At 50.1% G+C, this 15,655-nt stretch overlaps 1 protein-coding gene across 3 annotated transcripts in view; it reads right to left on the bottom strand.

The window, feature by feature from the left end:
• Positions 1 to 15,655, bottom strand: part of THY1 (Thy-1 cell surface antigen) — a 106,502-nt gene that overhangs the window by 76,211 nt on the left and 14,636 nt on the right. The window contains exon 2 of one of the 3 annotated variants that reach the window (XM_069614360.1): positions 3,561 to 3,725. The exons of the other annotated variants lie outside the window; for them this stretch is intronic. The gene's annotated coding sequence lies outside the window, so the exon portion shown is untranslated. The remainder of the gene's footprint in view (positions 1 to 3,560; positions 3,726 to 15,655) is intronic. 3 annotated transcript variants of the gene reach the window in all.

The raw sequence follows: 15,655 nt of genomic DNA, 5'->3' as shown, positions 1-15,655 counted from the left end.
GCTGCACCCTTTTCTTTTGTTGATTATATGTATGTACATATGTGAGGGGTGATTCCAGGAGGTTACAACTAGTGGGGGTTGTATCGGAGGAGCTGGGATGGGTAGAGGGAGCAGGGGAGATGGGGAACCCTGGGGTTGAAGATATAGGGTTGAGTGGAGCGATTGGTGATAGGCAAGGTTTTCCTGGAAGAGTAGGGTCTTCCTCATAAGAAAAGCCCATTTAAAACATCATCTAAGTCTACGGGTCTGATTCACAGAGAAAGTGCATGCCATCCCCACACCACTCAAGGCAGCACCTCGGTGAAACTGCGGACCGTCACCCCTAGTTTCAAGGCACAGAAAGTGCTGGCTTAAACCCCTAGTCATAGCAGCCCCTTCAAGTCCTGACACCATCCACCACCTCCTGACCTTTGCCGTAACCCCCAGGCAGCCCCCTGCCAGTACACACCCTCCCCATACTCCCCGGACCTCCGCCACAAACCCAGCAGCCACCTGCCAGTACACCCCCCACATAACCCCTGAACTCTGCCACAACCTTCATGCAGCCCCCTCGAGTCCTGCCAGCACCCCCACACACCTCCACCACAACACCCAGGCAGCCCCTGCCAGTACACTCCCCTTGCCACACCCCCTTGATCTCTGCCACAACCCCCAGGCAGCCCTTTCACATCCTGCCATCACCCACCACCCTGTCTGACCTCTGCCACAACACCCAGGCAGCCCCCTGCCAGTACACCCCGCTCCCCATATCCCCTGACCTCTGCCACAGCCCCCAGGCAGCTCCTGCCAGTGTACCCCTTCCCCACACCCCCTGACCTCTGCCACAAAACTGAAGCAGCCCTCTCAAGTTCTGCGACATCCCACCACCCCCACTCACTTCCACCACAGCACTCAAGCACCCCTCTGCCAGTACACCCCCCTGCCACACACCCTGACCGATGCTACAACCAGAGGCAGCCCCCTCAAGTCCTGCCACCGTCCACCACCCCGCCTGACCTCCACCACAGCACACAGGCAGACCTCTGCCTGTACACACTCGTCCCCACATCCCCTGACCACCGCCACAACCCCACAGGCGGCCCCCTAAAGTCCTGCCACCTCCCACCACCCTCACTCACCTCTGCTACAACACCCAGGCAGCCCCCTGCCAGTACACTCCCCTCCCTACACCCCCCTGACCTCCGCCACAACTCCCAGTCAGCCCCCTCAAGTCCTACCACCACCCACCACCCTGCCTGACCTCTGCCACAACATCCAGGCAGCCCCCTGCCAGTACACCCCCTCCCTATACCTCTGACATCTGCCACAACCCCCAGGCAGCCCCCTGCCATTACACCCCTTCCCCACACCCCCTGACCTCTGCCCCAGCCCCCACAAGTTCTGCCACCTCCCACCACCCCCACTCACCTCTGCCACAACACCCAGGCAGCCCTCTGCCAGTACACCCCACTCCCTACACCCTCCCGATCTCTGCCACAACCCCATGCTGCCACCTCAAGTACTGCTGCAGAATCCATGTCCTTAGCTCCTTACAGGACTCCCTGGTATATCACACCCAGTTGCACATCAACAGCACAGCATAATCTAGCACCAGCTACACTTTGACCACACCATGTACTTGGGCCACAGTAATGCAATGGAATGCAATGTTACATGTTATTGTGCCCATGTGCCATTGCAATAGCCTCAAAGCGCTGTAGGTGAATGCCCTTGGAGGACCCAGATCCGAGATAAAAGAGATTGTTCTGAGTCATTTGCAATGCGTGTGTGCATTGTAGTCTGTAGACAGGAAGGAAGGTAGTCAGGTAGGTAGGCCAGGTAGCAAAGTCCCCGCAAGTGACACAAGTAGAACAGGCTTGTGGTTGGCTGTTGTGAAAGCTGTCAGAGAAGGGACGAGTCAAGGTGATGGCTAATGTGTCCAGACAGACAGATTAATCAATCATGTGACTACGCCTCATTTGAGTGGCAGATATGCAGCATGATATGAGAGCAAGCCATGGGTGATTGCAGATGTGTGCGGGTGGGTGGCCATGCTCTGGGAGGGATACAACTAGCGAACATTGAGTGCACAAGTGATGAGCTTAGACCACACATCTACAGTGAGCCCCCAACCCACACGACATTCACAGAAGAAATGCATTTGGATAACATGGAAAAGGTGATTTTGCACATGAACAAAGAGACTGCAAGAAGCTTGGTATCAAGATTCATAAACTTGTATTGAAAATATTTACACTTCAATGATGAAATATGGGGAAGGGTAAAAAGTACAAGGATGAAAATAAAATAAAAGTCCAAAATGAAACCTAACACTATAGAACCATATACGCAGGCAGCAGGCTCACATGCCTTTCAATACTTCCACCAGGGCAGAGTCACACTCCTCATCCTACACCCGGAGGTGGGCCTCTGTTCTTGCCTGGAGGGCTTGCAGGCCCCCAGCCATCCGCCTCTCCTCCACCTCTTCATCCCTGCAAGCATCCTCCAGGATGGTTACCCACCTCATTGCCTGCCAGTGCTCTGTCACCTCTGTCCTGGTTCTGGCAATGGTTGCCCCCCTAGCCTGCTGCTTCTCCACCATTGGCTGCCTCTCATACTGTACTTGGACGTACACCATCTGCCACAGCGCCTCCTTTCCTCCTGCCAGATATTCAGCATTTGTTGCCTAATTTGTCTTCTCAGGGTGGAATGGCCCTGCATTAACTGCCTCCTCAAACTCCTCATTTGCTGCTGCCTGGCAGAGTGTAAGCTACGTAGGTACCCCCTCTGACTGGATGTCACTTGTTGGGGAGCACAGCGCATGCACTGCCCTGAACTTTCAGCTGTCTCTCCACTGCCTGTTCTTGTGTCAGTGCCTGGGCAGGCACAGTGACCACCTCATGTGGCATACTTGGGACTTCCACCTCAGGCAGGGACATAGGCACAACCAGACTGGGCAGTGTTCGTGAGAATGGTGCACAGGGGCCGTGGTGGTATGTGGCATGGAAAGCAACCTGGAGGACGACTGGGGCACAGAGCAGTAAGTGAAGGATGGGGCAATTGCATGTGACAATGCACATAACTCATCCGAGAGAAGTGCAGTTGCCAGCTGGCCAAGGAAGCGGCTTATCTGCTTGAGATGCTGAGCCAGTTCATCGCGAAGAGCTGAAACAACATCACAAATAGACAGGGACTACCTCACGAGACCATCCAACAAGGTCTGCGCCACAACTCAGCTGGCCAACTCAGTCTCAAGGAGGGCCCCGGTCTGAGTGGAGGCATGCATAAAGGTGGTCACTGCTGCAACAGATGGCCCAGTGACAGAAGGTTGCGCAGGACCCTCTACGGTGGAATGCACATCCTCATGTCTCTGGGCCAGTGGTGCAGCCTGAGCACCCTCCTGGATGCCTCCACCAGACCCCGTGGGCTGCGCTGCAATTTCGTCCTCCTCCACCTCCTCCTCCATCATCATCCCTGATGACTCCAGAGAGTCATCCACCCTTGATGCCACCTCTGTCCGCACCCTTTGTCACAGCTGGCTGCTGAGGTTTCCCACACCCCAATCATCTTCTGGGACTTACCATCAGCAGCCTTGCCTGATGGTTCTGGCCATCCCCCAGCCAATTCACCCCCAGGAGAGATAGTGTCAATGGGGACTGGCTGGGGTGTGTGCCTGAGTCTGGTGGCCCAGGCCCTGCCCTTCCGCACCACAGCAATGCTTCGGCCCTCTTCACCAGCTGCAGCAACTGTGGAAAAACCTTGGCATTAGTCATAAGTGTCTGACACACACACACACACACACACACGCGCACAATAAAAAATAAAAAAACATGCTATGGCACAATACCAATGCCAAAGTGACACAAGTGTGACATGCAGCCGGGGCCATGATAAGTGCACCTGGGCACCTGTCCACCCAATTACAATTAGCAACATGCATCCCTGACAGGTTGACCTTTAAGCATGCACCATGTACATGTACATATTTCTGATGAACAAGCTCTTATGCTGCTGGCCCCAGCACAGACATATGGCATGACAGAGCTGACATTAGCAACTCTTAATAGTGCTGGCCTGCCGCCAGTGGATATCATGGTGTGGCAGTGTTGTAAGGGTGTTCAGCCCAGTGGAGGCTCCATTTGAGAGAACCTCTGTGATTGATTCATGTGTTGAAGTGTGGGCGCAGTATGGCACACTCATTCTAGACGCCAATGTCAACATTTGCAGTGCGCTATTTTATGGACAAGTGACAAAGAGCTTGTCAAAAGGACAATCAAGTGGTGCGGTCACAGAGGGCCACTGCAAATATAGGGCACAGCCAGTCACGCAATGTAAAGTGTCACTTCACATTGTGTGAGCTGGGAGCGCCCTTTAGATGACACTGTAATGTAAAGCGTCAATAACTGTCAGCCACTCACTTATAGACAGTAACTGACTGACACTTTACATTACATTGTTACATAAAGGGTGTTGCCAGATCACACAATGTTAAGTGACACTGTCTTTTAATGAATTGCGCTGGGCAAACAGCAGGGGTCTCATGCCCCTGAGAAATCTCACTCAGGGTGCTGGTAGACCTGGGGTCGGCACTGATGTGACGTTACATATAGGAGAGTACATGGATGCATTGACAAACAGAGTTTAGACTTGGGCAGCGCACTCATCATTTCAGCACACAAATCACAGCATTGATTGTACATGGACTACGGTCTGCACGATGACACAGTGGACCCTGCTGTCCTAATCAGGGTGCAAAGGCACATTGAGGAGCCACCTGGTAGGGGTTGGAATGTTGAGATAATGGACAGTAAATTGATGGTGAGGGGATGCATGCACTCTATTCCCCAATGAAGCCACTTGAGCACTTTGGCAAGGATATCACAGTTAGCCATCTCAGGCATGCACAATATGTAGCTATGAAGTGAAATTCATGAACAGTGTTTGTGCATGAAGTGACAAGACATGGAAATGAAGTACATTGTTCAGAGCTTTTTCTGTGTGTATGTTAATGTTCTTGTCAAAATGTGTACATTTGATCAGCTGACTGATGCTTTATGCTGGCCTTCAAAATAAATTAATATGCCCCATGTTCAGTTGTTATCCCTGGGTTTTAAAAGCAAAAGCTTCATACATGTGCCATTAGTCATGGATTCTCCTCAATGCAAAGGCTCTGTCAACACTAAGACCATGAGATAGACACTGGGATGTGGGTTATGGGGGGGTGGGTGCATGCTGGAGGGTGTTTGTATCAAGAGCATCTCAGTGGCTGTGCTCCCAGCATGCACTCCTTTACTTGATACATAGGCATGCACGATATTGCTACCGGCCGTGTACTCGGAGTCAGCTGTCTGGGTCTGAACCTTCCTGTGGCCCACCTTGTGCTTGTTGAGCTCTGCTCCCCGGGAGGTCACCACCTCTGCATGGACAATGAAATGGTGCAGCTTGTACGTGTGTCAATGGCATGCAACACACATGTGACTGTACACATTCACAGTGTCTTGCATGTGTATTGTTCATTGGTTGTGACAATCATTACTCACGCAGTACCACAGACTCGCTTTCACAGTCACCTATTACCTGGCCCTGGTGGCCGGTGGACATGAATAAGCAGCAATGTCTGTGTATTGACACATTAGGGGCGCCTTTCTGACTGGACAACATGTGGATGGCCAATAGTTGTGTCTCTTTAGTACATTCCACATACGGAGTGTCAATAAAGCAGTGGCCGTGCAAGCATGCCTTTGTCGGTTCCATGTCACAGTCTCCTCACACATGTTTGCAAGGCTTGTGACTGTGACCAGCCATATAGCTTGTGAAGGCAATGTTGCAATGGTGGTTGGGGATATCATGGCAACACATATGCCCGCATGACATTTGGGGCATCAGATGTGCAGGTCACACTTCCACATGTTGCCACAAGAAATTGTCTTTTTTGAGTTGGGTATGGGATCAATGATGATGCACAGACCGCCATACTACCACTGATGTATATCACTGCCGCTCATTTCGGGAGTATGTATGTACCCTTGCACCCGCAGACCATGCCATGTTGCACTGCCTTATATGCTCCGCCATGATTGCGCATGTCACTGAATGCCATTCATCGGTGACACACAGCTCACAGTGTGCCCAGTCACAATGTATGATGTATGTGTGTTCAGCCATTTTGTGTCTGTATGCATTGTAATGCACATATGCATGTTTGGCAAGATACCTATGCCTCAAAATGTTGTTGTCTGTATATCTTCAGGTGATGATGCAGCGGATGCAGAGGAGGAGGAGGAAGAAGATGAGGCAGTCATACGACAGATCACCAGTGGAGGCTGGGGTGTAGTTCGCAATGGAAATCCACAGGTGTTGCAAACAATCCTCAGTCGGGTTTCCGACTCTTCTGACTTTGCAATTTGGGATGCTGAACCAGGTGTGGTGATGTTGGCTCCGAGGAGGTGAGCCATGAGTCACAGGTCCGGTCAGTGGAAAGCCCGGCATCTACAGTGGACATGGCTGCACGATCACCTTCACCTGAGTTGGAATCAGGTTCAGGGACTGATGTCCAATGTAGGGTTGCAGACCTGCAGCCAAGAACAGGGGCCCACTTCAACAGGCCTGGACCCCGGTATCCCACAGCTATTGGCCCTGAACACGTGGTGGACGTGTGTATGCTGGAGATACAGAGTGGGAGATGCAGATGCTGCGTGCAGCCATCCAACATGGCAGCATGTTTCATGAGATCATCGGGGACATGCATCACCTGGCTGAAAACATCTCCACCGCAGCTGCCCGAGATGCACATCTTCTGGCCTCTCGGGAACATAAGCAGCAACTGCTGGCCAGCCTGGATAAGAAACTGCATGCTAAGAATCGGTCCTCAAGGCTCTCTGACAAACTGGGCATGGGGGCCAACATCAAGGGCCAGCGGGCAGATCTGACTTCTCTGCAGGACTCCCTGCATGTAGATACAGTGGCACGTAGAGAAGTCCTGAAGCAGGAGATGTTGGCATCTAGAGACTCCAATTGCAATGAGATGGAGTGCTTGAGGGCTTCACTGCATGAGGAACTTCCAGCTACAAGGTCCCAGTTCCATGAGGATATGGACGCCTTGAGGCAGACACTATCCAAGCAAATTGATGTGTCATGAGTGAGTGCACATGCAGACTCTGTGACCACTCGGGAAAAAGTTAATCATGACATTTCTGCCTTTGGGATACTGGTGAATGCACCTGTATCACGGGTGACCCTAGCCAATGAAGACCAGGCTTTGGCACTGCGTGGATAGGATGCACCACCACCCCTGCCACCCACGCCACCACCTGAGCATCCACTACAGGATGGCAGTCCCTGTCCACCCACGCCACCTCAACCGGCTGTGCCCTGATGTCCATGAGCCCATCGAGGGGTTATCATTTTTTTATTGGGATTTGGTGTTGACTTTTTTCTATGCACTCAGGTGGACGTGGATACCACCCCCCCATCCCACCCTCCAGCGAGCACATTTGTTTTTCCCCCTGTTCAAGATGGACATTTCTTTTTAACAAAGCCTGTCCGTGATGGACACATCTGTTTTTTTTTCCACCCCTGTTCGAGGTGGAGACATTGAACTTATTTTTTGCACCCCTGTCCGGGATAGACACATTTTAGTTTTATTCAACCCTGTCCAGGTTGTACAGAATTTGATATTTTTCATTAGAACCTTGTGAGGGGTGTTGTTGGCCTCTCGAGGCCTTTATGGGGGTAGGACTGGACATGCAGCCATTCACAGTAGTGTCAACTGCAATGGTTAACTTGACTGCAACAGGATCACACATACAGGTGAAGATCACACTAAACTGTTGTTCATATGTGCAGTCTGCATGATTTACTCATATAGCTGGTGAAATCCAATGTCCCATGTTGTTACAGGGATCCTGACCCATCCAGAGACTGCACTCCTTGAGGGGTCCACCCACCATCCTATCACCTCCATACTACACATGTCCTCTGCCTTTCACAAAGGCAGCGGAATAGTGTACGGTGGAGATGATGAGTGAATCACTATCGGACAGCTCTGCCGGCAGGTAAGGTTGTGCTCTGTCAATCATGTCAATGGCTACTTAAGTGTGCACCACAATATTGACATGCAGTGGCACCCATAGGGGTTGCATCGATTATGTGATTATTTTGGTATGGTGACTGTCAGTGCAGGTGTGAGTTTGTCCACATGTCTGTGTGTGTATGTCCCCTTGATCATCCGTGCATGTGAATTGCATTTCTGGTTGCACTTTCTCCAAGGACAGCAGACTCAGGAGACTGTGCAGTACTCATCCCCCTTGAGCCATTCAATGTCAGAATCCTCATCCTCAGACCCCAATCTCTGGGCATCATGGACTCTGCATTCTGATTCTTTACCTCTTGCCTCACTGACCGTTCTCAAGTCTTCTTCCTACCAATCTCCTCCCCCTTCCCCTTATTTCTCCTACTGATTTCTTCAGTTGCACTTCCTGTCTAGCCTACCCTTCATCCTGAGACCACTCCACACCCTTATCCGCTCAAATGACCTGTCCTGCTACAACTACATGTCTTACACACACATCCATTCACAGATCACAAAGATCATGGCGGCCCCATCGTTAACTTGCCTCGGGAAACACAGATTTCCAAACACTACCTTGCAGCTACCCACATCTTCATGCATACTGTTGGGAGCAGAATCATGTTTTCAGTGACACTGCACTCTTCCACCAAGCCACCCCATGGCTGTGTTCCTTAGTCTACACTCCCATGGCATCCAGTTCAGTGAAGTAACTTTGATGAACCATGATTTTGACTGAACACTCTGTCACCACATGGACACTGCGTGCAGATCATGTCATCTACACCTCCACATCCTTGAATGATCCTTCCCTTGGCTATCCTACCCTCACAGAGTCACATCAATGTTGGGAATTATCCTCTCCCATCTAGCCTTCTCTTATTCAATGTATGTGTATGGCTCTGCCTATCATATCAGTGAGGTACTACAGATCCTGAACAACGCAGCCTACCTCATCCTTGCACTCACCCCCAGGGTGCACATGACTCATGCACTCTGTGTGCTCCACTGGATTCCCATTGTCCAACTCACCACCTTCATGGCCATTTGCATCAACAACTGGGCCCTCGAAGAGATGTAACTTCACTTCATCCAACACTGGCTCACAGCCTGACAACACTACAGATGACTCACATCATGCTCTGCACTACTCCTTGTGAGCCCTTACCTCAATTAAACTTGAATTTGTCATGCCTCTTTCTCTGTCAAGGCTCCCACACTCTGATACTCCCTCCCACTCAGCATTAGCAAAGTGGTGGGCCACATTTCATTATGTATGGTACAAGGAACAAGGTTCTTTCCATTCCCCAGGTAGGACATAGGCCACAGACCATGCAATGTCACAGCCAATATTCCCCTACTGGGTGCACCCTGCATGTCATCGCTGTTTTGGTTTTTGGGAGTCCCGATTGCTGTAGTCAGCAGGGTGCCTGGCCAAGGGGTGTACATCATTTCACTTGCATGTAGATGGCAGAAGGTCCTGGCTGTATGTCTCCATACACTCCATAGGAGTGATTTAACACACTTGGACCATCTAGGTTTCTACTGGTTTGCACATGTGTACCCCCCACAGCCTTCACCTGTGTTCCCCATACAAGTCACTTGCTGTTTAGTGTTGTTTTTCTTTATGTTCTCTCCTCTTCAATGTATTGCATGACTTTTATTTCCATAACTTTTTCAAATCCAGTGCTGTGAGTGACTACAACCTATGTTTCTGTACATTGTGGGTACATGAATGTGGAACATCAGCCCCTCCCCACGAGTTCTGTTCATCTGTTGTCCCTACAAGTGTTTGCATTATACCCTATGATACCCGCCTCCTTCCTGGGAATGGCATGTTCAGGGTGTGTGATATGTTTGTGGGGGAAGCTACCGCTGGGGAGTGATGACCTGTCCATGAACTGTGGTGTCCAACAGAGGGGGTTAGTGGGTGGTTTGGAGTCTGGAGTAGGGGCGGCACAGCCTTATTTGCATGGATATTCTGGACATGGGCCTCTTCCTGGGTGGCATCTCATGGTGTGGTGACAATGTTGTTTTGGTGATGAGAAGCTGAGGGGTCCCCTTTAGCAGGTGGCCTTTGATTTCCACTCTGACCTTCACCCTCACCCCTATTGTCCTTCTTCACCCCAACCCGTGCTATCTTTCCATCAGTGTACCTCCCAGGCTCTGCCCCTGCTGCCTTCTTTTCCTGTCCTTCTGTCTCTGTCTTCCTCTCCTTGCCACCTTCTCTCAGCCCTCATCCAGCACAACTGCCCTCATCTCTCACCTCATCTCCCCACCAGCCAAACCCCTCCTTGCTCCCCAATCCCTCTCTCTGCCTCTCGCTGCCTCTCTCTCTCACACCCCTCTCTCTGTCTCTCTTTTCTGCTCTACAGCTGAGCATTCTTTTCTCTGTCTCCTCTCTCCCTCTTGCCCTCTTTCATCATTCACATCAGCTCCCTCACTTGCACTTCCACTTCTCAGACCTTCACCTGCTCACCTGGTGTCCCTTTCCCTCCCCTGCATCCAAGGGTAACCCAAAGGCACACGTGACGCCTGACAGTGGGTGTGAATGACATGTATGCCTGCAATCAATAGCCCAGCTTGAGCCCTCACCCCAAGGCAGACTAACCCCTGTGTCCAGAGTGCATAACGTGCTCTAGTGGAAATTGGTTTGATTCACTGCTAGTGATTACTCTGTCAATGAGAGCTGATTTAGTTGGATTTGTTGCTGCTCATGCTTTTTGATGTGGCCTTCCGGTTGTTGGCACTGGGTGGACCATGGCTGTCAGGTTACCTTGTTCCATACAGGACATCTCAAGAATGTCCTGTTTGTTTACGTACATGCACTGCATGCTTTTGCAAGCTGAGAATATTCTTTCTGGTGAAATGCTGTGGATGTGAGCCAGGTGTGTACCTTGTGCGGGTAAGTTCATGGCACTCAAAGAGACACAGGGTGCCGTGCCGTTGGTGGCTTGGATACTGTCACTGTTTGGGGTGTTTTTCATTGCGTTGGCCTGTAGTGAGCAGGTGCGGCTGCATGGGTGCGGGGGAGACATGGTGATAGGAGGCTGGTGAGTCATTGTTTGCAGTTGTTGCATGGCACTCAGGGGGGCACAGGGTGCAGTGTCATTGAGTGCAGTGATGCTGTCACTGTGTGGTCTGTTTTTAATTGGGTTGGCCTGAGGTGAGCAGGTCCAGGTGCATGGGTGCGAGGGAGTCTTGGTGATGGGAAGCTGGCAAGTAATTGCTTGCAGTTTTTGCATGTGTCATGCCTGCTGCGCATCAGCCCATGAACTCACATTTTCCTGGCATACCTACCCATGCTTGCGGTATGCTCTTGCCATTTCTGCTCTGTCTGGGGGTGCACTCCTCAGACAACTCCACACCCAGCACGGTATTGCAGGCCATGTGGGGGGTGCCATGATCATCCGACCACAACAAGGTGGAGGTCAGGCCCCTGGACACCAGACACATGCCATAGGCCAGGTGTTGTTTGCCATTGCGATGCACAGCATGCATGGTACACCGGCATCTATTTAGACACCTTTTGACAGCTGCTCAGTGCATCTCAATGCTTCCTTCAGTTCTCAGCTCATTGAGCCCATTCAATGCAGTCCCTCTGAGCTCTGCCTTCCCTTCCTCTTGCCTGTTCCCTGCTCACTTACTATCTACCAGTCTCCTTCACCTCTGTTTCTCCTTCCTTTCTCTTGTCTGCTTGCCTCTTTTCTGCCTGTTGCCTCTGTGCCCTGCCTTCCTCTCTGACTGCTGCCTGTTTACCCAGGTGCCTTCTGCCAGATCCTGTCTTCACTGCAATTGCTGAGAGGTTTGCCTTCCTTTATCTTGGACATTCCATCATCGGCTCCCCTGCTAGTGTTACCTACACTGTCCTGATGGCACCTTAATCAGGAGAAGCCACATCGTGGCATTGGGAGGGCTTCCAGGGAGATCCTCAGTTTCCAACCACTCATTGATTTCTTTTTGGGAGTTCTCTCAGTGTCATTCTGACAACAGCCTGATTTGGAGGATCACGAAGAGCCCACACCGAAACAAGTTGTAAAATGGGGAAGCGAGACCTGGTCCTTCACAGCATGGCACTCCGGGGGGCAGGCAGTGTAGGTGTTGTGGGTGGGGATGCTGTCACTGTGTGGGGGTTTTTTCATTGCATTGCCCCGAGGTGAGCCGGTCCGGCTGCATGGGTGCAGGGGAGACATGGTGATGGGAGGCTGGCCAGTCATTGCTTGTAGTTGTTGCACGGCACTCAGGGGGCACAAGGTGCAGTGTCATTGGTGGCAGAGATGATGTCACTGTGTGGGGTGATTTTCATTGTGTTGACCTAAGGTGAGCAGGCCCTTCTGCATGGGTCCTGGGGAGACATGGTGATGGGAGGCTGGTGTGTCACTGCTTGCAGTTGTTACATATTACTCAGGGGGGCATAGGGTGCAGTGTCATTGGGTGTATGGATGTGTTACCTGCTCTGACCTTGTTTTCTTTTTCTCTACTGAGGCATTATGCTAGGGGTGATGATTGATGCTATTCAAGGACACAGGGCTGTGGGATGCCTGCACACAACACCTCGGCAGTGTAAGCTGGTTTGGACGCCTATGGAGGGGAACATGGATACGTGACTGGGTGCAGCTGGAGCAGGCTTGCAAGGGGAAAGATGTGAGGTGAGATGGGCATCTTTCTTGTAATTAACTTGATTTTCTCAGCCTGTATGACTATTTGGATGTAGATGTGTATTGTGAGCTAAATTGTTGTCAGGGAATGGGGTAGCCACTCCACCTGTATATTGTTTTAAGACACACCTAGGGTGGCCAGGGCAGTCCTCATAAGTGTTAGTTACTGCTTACATTTTATGCTGTCCCTTGCGACATGTGTTTCACTGTGTGTTGTTGGTGGTCTGCATTCAAAATTGTTGGTGGTGGGCATGTGAAAGTGGTAGGGGATTTCTTTGTGTTGTGTGCTTTAGTGTGAGCAACTGGTACACTGTTGTTTCCACTTTCTATGACTGTGTTGGTGGTTTGAGGAGTTGATTATATTGGTATGTACACACACAGTTTGCCTCTCCCAGACACACATTCTCAGGGTGTTGTTATGGACAAAGTGGATTAGCCCTGATTCATCACTGAACGGCACCAGGGATGTGGCTTCACTGTGTGTGCTCCACAGGGGCTGGTATTTATGCAAAGGTGGTTTTCACAAGCTGATTGCATGCATCCTGTCCCGGTGCCCTTTGGCCTGACAAGGGCATTGGTAGTGCCTATGGCTGAAGCCGACGTTCCTGCTACATCTCTACTGATATGCCACGCCGTGTGGTAACATTATGCAGGACACAAGCTGCCACAATGATTTTGCATACTAATGGTGGGTCATATAGCAATATGCAACCAGAGTGGTCTAGGGATTTCGGAAATGTGACTTGAGCACCCCATATGGGCACACCACTAAGCCCCTAGTGGCTATGTGTGCTGTGTTGTAACATACCTTCGGCTGGTGTGGCAGGATTCCGGAATGGTGTGAGCAAAAATGGTGTGAGCAGGTAGGCACTGTCTCCTGCAAATGTTTATATGGTTGTTGTCAGCATGATTGTCATGATATGTTATTCATTGTGTCGTGTGAGTGCATGCATGTGCGTGACTGTTGATACTCACTGATGAGCCAGGTGACGCCAAAGGCTCCCAATGCCAGGGGCCGGTAAAGTGGTGACTGCGGGTAAATGTAGCTGTCATGTGTGCTTCCAAGGAAATTAGCATTGACATGCATGATGACTCCGTTTGCATCGCAGATGACCTGCACATTGATTGAAAGCCAATGTTTCCGGTTGCGCTAAATGTGCTTAGTCTCTTGGGGGTGCTTTAGCGTGACATGAGTGCAATAAATGACCCAGAGTACCCGCGGGAAGTGTGTTATGGCATAGAACTCCTGGCACACTGCCTGTCTTGCTTGTAGGGTGTGTGGCAGGTATATGTACCTATGCACACCTGATGTGTTGCAGCCCAATACCTGGTGTAGACACTGTGATTGAGTGAACTGCAAAATGCCCCCAACAATGGCAGTGGTGTGCTGGAAAGTGCCAGTGGCAAGGAAATGTAGGGCTGTCAGCACCTTCTCCAGGGGTGTAAGGGCATGGGAGCAGATGGTGGTGAAGCAAGGTCCTCCTCCCACTCCCTGACCAGGTCCAGGATGACATGGGGAGGGAATCTGTACCTTGCATACATCTTGTCATGTGGCATCCCAAAGAGCATTGTGTGTCCCTCACCATCCTCCTCCTGCACCTCCTTCTACGGACATGTACGATTGCTGCCACTACAGCTGGAGTAGATGGACGTTTGAATCGTGTCGATTGCATGCTTTACGTACGTTTCCTTTGCGCATTGGTTCCTTTGCGGTTTGATTTTCCCAACGTGAAGTTGCATATTGTAATCCATGAATTAGGTTAGTGTTGTGCTTAACTGGATGTGTGATTTATTTGTGTGGCGCATCCCTTAACACGCCCATGTTATTCCTCACTGTTCCTCATTTGGCAGCGAAAATGGGGATAATGCATGTTCCACCGCTATTTGTTTTTTTGCCCAGTGCCGTCCCACACTTTGCGTGGTGTATCATGCAAAGTTCTTGCCATGATGCAAAGTCATGACGGACCCACGCAAAGCCACGCAAAGTAATGCAAAGTCCGGTCTATGAATCAGGAAAATGAGTTTTGCACCGAAAATTGTGCAAAGTCAGTTTCTGATTTGCAAAACATTCTATGAATCGGGCCCTATGTGTCACATTGATTCACACCCACATTTATGACAATACACAGACACACAATCAAATGCAAGAACATACACTATCAAATTGACACAGCATACATGCACTCATAAAAATACACATCATCACACACAAAACACAGAAGTACATTCCCCATGAGATAAACCCACACAGAGACACATAAACACTCGCAAAGGCTATCTCTCTCTCCCCCCCCCACACACACACGCAAACACACCCACTCACAATATTAGATAAAGACACTTCTGAGCAACACTTTCTGTGATTGCCCCTTGCAGTGAAACCCCACCATTATAGGGACACGTGTCCACGTGTTACCCAGCCCCAATTGTTACCCAAAATAAAAACAGATGCAGAAAAATGTTAAAGCATGAAACCAACCAGTGTACTATACGTTTCTGAAACATGTGATCAAGGTCATATTTTTGTGTGAGGCTGCTCTGTTTGCACATGCAGCAATCACATTTAACAGGACTCAAAGAAAAAAAATGAAACATGCCTTCTAATTACATTTGCTGCATGATTATTCTGTCATTAGTCACCTCCCTGATTTCATACTAGTTTCATTGTTTTCTCTGGCTGTTTTTGTCTTACTGTGAGCCTGTGAACACTGTTGGTGTTCAGTAAATGGCCTTTATGAATGTACATCAGCTCATTACATTATACCCCATGTTGTTTTTACACAGAGATGCATTGACATTAATGGTAACTGCTTGCTGTTTCATTAAAGCGTTACTTGCCTGGTCAATTGCGCCTTACAATTTTATATTTGCAAAATATATAATCTGTGAAAATATAAATTACACATCCTTAATTATATCGAGTGCCTACCGGTGTAATTAGAAAAGTCAA

Source organism: Ambystoma mexicanum, chromosome 9 (assembly GCF_040938575.1).
Source record: "Ambystoma mexicanum isolate Mex_15411 chromosome 9, UKY_AmexF1_1, whole genome shotgun sequence".
In the NCBI taxonomy this organism is placed as follows: domain Eukaryota; kingdom Metazoa; phylum Chordata; class Amphibia; order Caudata; family Ambystomatidae; genus Ambystoma; species Ambystoma mexicanum.
This window is presented reverse-complemented; position numbering and strand designations above follow the sequence as displayed.